The following is a 6,907-nucleotide window of genomic DNA, read 5'->3' as shown; positions in this document are numbered from 1 at the left end:
GGTTCCTATGGGGCAGTTCTTCTTTGTCCAGTAGGGCCACTATGAGTCTGAATCTACTTGACAGCAATAGGTTTAGGTTTGTTTTGTTTTGTTTTTTGTTTTTTTGGTTTTAGGAGATTTGCAGAAGTTACGGTGATTGGATCTTAGGTATGTTCTTAATTGAAGGGCGAGTTTTACAAAGCGGGGGTCTTTCTGTCATTGGTTTCATAGGTATACTTGTCTGGTGGGAAATGATTATTCTGGTATGGCGAGTCAGAAACATTCTTCAATGTCAAGTAGTTTCACTTGGGAAGTCTCTGCAAAACTCCCTATTGTTCTGTTGGAGCTCTGGTGGCTCAGTGGTTAAGAGCTCGGCTGCTAACCAAAAGGTTGACAGTTCAAATCGACCAGCCGCTCTTTGGAAACTCTATGAGGCAGTTCTACTCTGTCCTTTAGGATCTCTATGAGTTGGAATTGACTCAACAGCAATGGGTTTTTATTGTTCTGTCAAGGTTTGTACCTGGTACAAATGGCCATTTTGATTTATTATTCTGGGAAAGGTCTGAATCTGACACAAAAGGTCATTTTGTTCTTAACATTCCTTGGATTCCATAGCAGTTATAAAGTTTTTTCTGTGTTTCTTCTTCTTTTTTATTTTTTATAATTTATTTCATTTTTATTGTTGTTGAGAATATACACAGCAGGACATACACAAATTCAACAATTTCTACACGTGCAGTTCAGTAATATTGATTACATTCTTTGAGTTGTGCAACCATTCTCACTCTCCTTCTCTGAGTTGTTCCTCCCCCATTAACATAAACTCTCTGCCCCCTAAGTTTCCGATCTAATTTTTCAAGTTGCTGTTCTCAATCTGATCCTATATAGATAGATCCTAAAAGAGCACAATGCTCAAGGCAGACATTCTTTACTAATTAAGCTAAACTATTGTTTGGTTTTAAGAGGACTTGAGGGAATATTTTCGGTTTAAGGTTTAAAGATTGTCTCAGGGCAATAGTTTCAGAGATTCATCCAACTTCCATGCAGAAAGTTTGGTTTCCATGAGAATTTAAAGTTCTGTTCTGCATTTTCTCCCTTTTGATCAAAGATTCTTTTAAAGAATCTTTGATCAAAACGTTCAGTAGTGGTAGCCAGGCACCATCCAGTTCTTCCAGTCTCATGGCAAATGGGTAGTTGTTCATAGAGGCAATTAGCCACACATTCCATTTCCTCCTCCTATTCTTGACTCTCCTTCTTCCTCTGTTGCTCCGGGTGAATAGAGACCAATTGTTGTATTTTGGATGACCCCTTGCAAGCTTTCAGGACCCTAGGCATTACACAACAAACTAGGAGGTACAACAGAAGCACTAAACATGTTATTAGGCCAATTAACTGGAATGGCCCATGAAACTATGACCCTAAACCTTTAAGCCAAGGAACCAAATTCCATGTGGTATTTGTACCTAAGCAGCCTCAGCAGCTACTCTTTTGTGTGTGTGTATATGTGTGTGTGTGTGTATGTGTTGTAAACATATTTATCACACAACTTTCGCCAATGCAACTTTTTACAGGTGTATAACTTTTTGACAGCAATTACATTAATTGGCTGTGCAACCCTACCCTTACTCAGTGCAGTTTCTCCATCACTGTAAATTGAAAGTCAGTACCCCATAAGCAATAAGCCCTCCCCCCAACCAATCTTCTTTTATTTTGCCTCCACCTCCACTTCCAGAGATACTCTGAGCCACCAATTCCTAGGCCTTTGAGGATTCTGTCATTTCATTGTGGTAGTTCTCTGCTTACCCTGCAGTGTTAGGATTTTGCTTGCTTGGGTCTACTAATCAATAACCAGCTACCTATCTATTTTTCAGTTTCCAAAATTTTGTCTTTTTCTGTTTTTCTCACCTCTTTGAGGATTTATGTCCTTTAAAAGATTTTACTGTAGTTTTTGTGGGATTTAACAAAAGAACAGAATTTTATGCCCATGTTCAAAGTGCTATCTTTACTGGGAAAGCCCTAGGCTTCTGCTTAGTTTTTCTATTGAATTATCCAGCACTGGATGGGCCACTTAGAGAACTAAATTTAGGCCTTTAAGAGAACAAATACTGCCAGTGCTTACGGGGCTACAATTTCACTATCAAAAAATGCAGTGCATTCCTGAAATAATTCTTTTGTTGTAAGAGTTATAAAAACACAGAGCATCAGGGAGCAAGCCCCTCCCAGGGATGGGTGTTGGGCCCCGCCTGCCTGGTCTTAGCCCTTGCCAGGCAGCCTCGCAGTAAGTCATCTCAAGGGCGGGGCCTGAAGGAGGGTCCGACCACAGACAGTTCCGGAGGAGATGCAGAATGCGATGTGTGCTCAGGGAAGGTGTTTCAGGGCGAGGTCCTACCCACACCTGAAATCCGGAACTTCAGCTTACGATTGGGACGACCTTTCTTTTGCTAGCCCCAGGAAGGCCAGGTCCGCGCACTGCTTAGGTACCGCAGCCCCACGCTCACTTCGCCCCGGCCCCTGCGCCCTCGCTCACTCACACACCCCACCCACCAGCGCGTGTGAAGCCCTGGAGCTCCTGCGAGCTTTCAGCTTAAACGCTTGCGAACTCGAAACTGCTGAGCGGAGGGAAAGAGGCTGATGCAGAGATGTATCCAGGCTGCAGTGGGCTTTCGCTGCGGGGAGGCAAGGGAGAGAAGAGGAAGACATGCAAAGAAGAGTAGCTGGGCTGGGAAGAGGGTGAACACCCAGGGAGAAGAAGGCCAGGTGAATGGGATGTAAGGAGGGGGCAGTGAGAAGAAGTGGACCATGACAGGGTAGGGGGTGAAAGGAATCTAGAGGGAGAGGGGAACGAAATAGAGATGGGAACGCTAGGATGAGAGCCAGTGTGGTGATTTACCCTAGCAAGGAGGGCCCCTCAGCATAGCCAGGAAAGACACGCGTTGCTGTGGAGCTGGGCTCACTGGGTAAACCTTGATTCTAACATGTTTTGATGACTGAGCAGGACCCAGCAGACACCGCTGTGAAGTGTTCGGTTTAGGAGTGATCTGGCAAAATGCAAATAACTAATAATTTTACCTCTTAGTCATATAATGCAGGGACCAGATTAGAACAAATGAAAGCACTTTGCAAGGTTTAAGTATTACATGACTAAACCTACCCGCCCCCCAACAAACAAGCAAATGAACGAATGACTGGACTGAAAAGGGTTTGGTTTGTTTTTTTGAGTTTTTTTGTTTGTTTTTTGGTTTCTAGTCATGGAATACTTAACCGTTTCAAAGCGCTTTCACTTGTTCTAATCTGGTGCCTGCAGCAACCCCAGTAATGTGATGGGGTAATCATGTTATCCTTACTTTACAAAGAAGTTAAGACTCAGGTGAAATAACTTGTCCAGAGTCATAAACAAAACAAGCAAACCTGTTGCCATTGAGACGCGTGGAGACCCCGTATGTTACAGAGTAGAACTGCTCCATCGGGTATCTTGACTGTAATCTTTAGGGAAGTAGATCGCCAGGCCTTTCTTCTGCACACATCACTGAGTGGGTTCAAACCACCAGTTTGTTCAAACCCCACTAGGGACCTTGAATGAATGAACAATCACACTGTATTTGAGAGCTTTTCATTTACTAGCCCTACGACTGTGTCACATAACTTTTTTGAAACTCGGTCTCCTAATCTGCAAAATGAAGTGACAAAAGCTACTTTACAGAGACAATTGCGGGGATAAAATTTGTATTGAGTTGTAGATAAAGTATGTATTAGCTTAGATGCTTTGGAATACATTAGGTGCTCTAGCTCTACGCAGATTCTCTCCCAAATTTGGATTTCTGGTCTGTTCTATGCAAATTTACTCTCTAATGTGGGGGTCTTGAGCCCAGGCTTTCTTCCAAGCTCCAAATATCTATCTTGAAATACTTCTGTATCTAAAATATATTTCCTTCTTTTTCTTATGAAGGGCTGCAGGCATCAGAAAAAAGAAGTCCTATTGTAATAGCACCTGTTCAGTGACTGGGGGAAAAGTGAGTGAACAAACACCCAGCTTAGAGTGCACCTGATAATTCCCTGACCTGAAGTGTACTCAGCAGTATTTTCCAAATTTCCCTCATGATAAGAACTGCCTGGGGCACTTGTAAATAGTATGGTTTTTTACTCTCTTCCCTTGGACAGTCTGATTCTTTAGATTTAGGGTAGAATCCAAGAATTTGACTTTTTAACAAACACCCAGGTGATTCTTACCTTCATGGAAGATTAGGAATATGGCTAGGAGGTGAGGATTACAGAATTGGCCAAGCCACTGATTAATCTGAGTGAACAAATATTCCCATTCCCCACTCTAGGAAAGGAGAGGAGAAGTTGCAGGTAAGAGGCTGGATCTGCAAGGATGAATATACCATGATGCATGTCTAGGCAAGTTTGTTATCTTAAGATACAGGTATATATAAAATATTTTAATGCAAGCCTTCGTACTTTCAAATGAAGTCAAATATTGTTTCTTAGGAACCCATAACCCTATCTTAAGTATTCAAATTTCTGGACAAATTTTGATTTTTGCTTCCCAACTTCAATCCTAAATTAAAATAAAACTTTCAGGATGTCTTTAAACCTAAAACTTTCTTAGAGATTTCCCTGAGGGACCCTAGAAAATCACAAAGATTTGTTCTTTCACCTTATAAGGAAGAGGAAAACAATAGGTTTTGTTATGTTACTATTAATGAGTTTCATGGGAAGAGCTGTTAAATCAAAAAAGATGTCTATCTTTCCCTAGGTTAAATGTGTATAGGTAAAATATTATTAATGTAAATACTTTAGAAATTGAATATTTCATAGGAAGGCCCTGGAGATTTGTCACTGTTTCTATTCATCAGATTCCTGGTGGTGCTTTGCCTGATGTAAGGCAACAACAGTACAGTGTTATCAGTCATAATTTTTGGTGGTGTTTAAAACGTTTACTTGGTTGGAACCTTACTTTTCAAATTTTAATCTAGCATCTTCTTGGCCAGTGGTGATGTACATTAGATTTTATCTATGGAGTTTTATTAAAATACAAATGTTTAGAACCTACTCCAAGTCTGTTTGATATTCTTAATACATTCTTGATATATTCTCACTATAGGCTTGGTGTATTCTTGGTATATTATGTCTCAAGAATTTTATGTTATATGTTAAGAAACTTTCCTCTGTAAAACTGTGTTCATCCATTTTTATAAATCAGATGTCTTCTTTGAAAACGGCCTTAATCATTATGCTTATAGACATTTTGTCTAAAGCTTTGTGCGTGTGTGTGTGTGTAGATTAGCTTTGTTTTGCATGCCACAGAAACAACCAAATTGTTGCATTATTCTTGTTATGAACTCTCATCAGATCTTTCACTTTAAAAAAAAAAAGTAACAAATTACCCACAACTATGTCAAGTCTCTGGCATCTACAGATATTTTTTGCATTACCCTGATGCTTCCTTGAAGGCTCTTTAGTCAGCAACAGGCCAGAGTTCTTGTCTTCGACAAAGGACAGCCCATGGAAAAGGATTATACCAGGGGTCTTAGTCATCTAGTGCTGCTATAACAGAAATACCACAAGCGGACGGTTTTAACAAAGAGAAGTTTATTCCCTTACAGTAAAGTAGGCTAAAAGTCCAAATTCAGGGTGTCAGCTCCAGGGGAAGGTTTTCCCCCGGACTAGGAGCTTCTCAGCTCAGGGACCCCGGTCCAAAGGACGCGCTCTGCTCCCGGCACTGGTTTCTTGATGATATGAGGTCCCCAACTCTCTGCTTGCTTCCCTTTGCTTATATCTCTTGAGAGATGAAAGGTGGTGCAGGCCACACCCCAGGGAAACTCCCTTTACATTGGATGAGGGATATGACCTAGGTACGGGTGATGTTACAATCCCACCCTAATCCTCTTTAACATAAAATTACAATCACAAAATGGAGGTCAACCACACAATTCTGCGAATCATGGCCCAGACAAATTGATACACACATTTTTGGGGGGGCATAATTCAAACCATGACACCAGGTATTTCAAAACTGTTGACATTTCACTCCCAAAGGTCACCTTTCAGCCAAAGAACAGATTGACTCATAAAATAAACAATATCAATGTGAGTACTGTGCTCCTTTAAATAATCATCTATATGAGACCAATCCGTCAACATTTACCCTAAACCAAAGATGAGAAGGTAAGGGGAGACAGGAAAGCTAGATTAATGGAAACAGAACAACCAGAATGGAAATACTGAGAACACTGATACCTTATGAAACATGTAACCAATGTCCCTGAAAAATATGTATAGAAATTGGTTAATTGGGAACCTAATTTGCTGTGTAAACTTTTACCAAAAACACAATAAAGTATTATCTAAAATTTAAAAAAAACTGTTGACACTTCAAAGACAGATCTTGGATACAGGCTTCGGATGTCCTTGCTCAAACAACTTTAAGACCATGCCAGTGGACTAAGTCAGGATTTCCAGAACTCTTTTTAGTGAAGAAGCAGGTGGGTTTATGATATTCCTAACCCAAGGTCCAGCAGAATAACAGTTAATTACATAGGACTGAATGGATTGATGAGAGATGATTGTAGCTATTTGTTTGGAATATTCTTCATGTTGTTTTAATGTTCTATTTTCTGGATACATAATGAAGCTCTTTCTCTTTCTTATTATCTATAACTCATAATAGTTTAGTAGATTCTGCTTTTGTAAGCTGAAATTAAACATTTTTAGATGAGATCTTATTCTCCCTGCATGGCCCTCTTCCTGCCAAATCCAGAAACTCGTAAGTCTTCTTACTTTTCATGGCAATACAGTTTATTCGCAAAAGTTCAGTAAGAATCTGCCCACATTTTTAGTAGATGTAATTGGAAAAATTGGTTATGCAACCAAGGCTTTGTCAGGAATGTCCTATTTGAGAATGATGCTTATTTAATTGGGTAAGACC

Source organism: Trichechus manatus, unplaced genomic scaffold, assembly GCF_000243295.1.
Source record: "Trichechus manatus latirostris isolate Lorelei unplaced genomic scaffold, TriManLat1.0 scaffold00232, whole genome shotgun sequence".
Lineage (NCBI taxonomy): Eukaryota > Metazoa > Chordata > Mammalia > Sirenia > Trichechidae > Trichechus > Trichechus manatus.
This window is presented reverse-complemented; position numbering follows the sequence as displayed.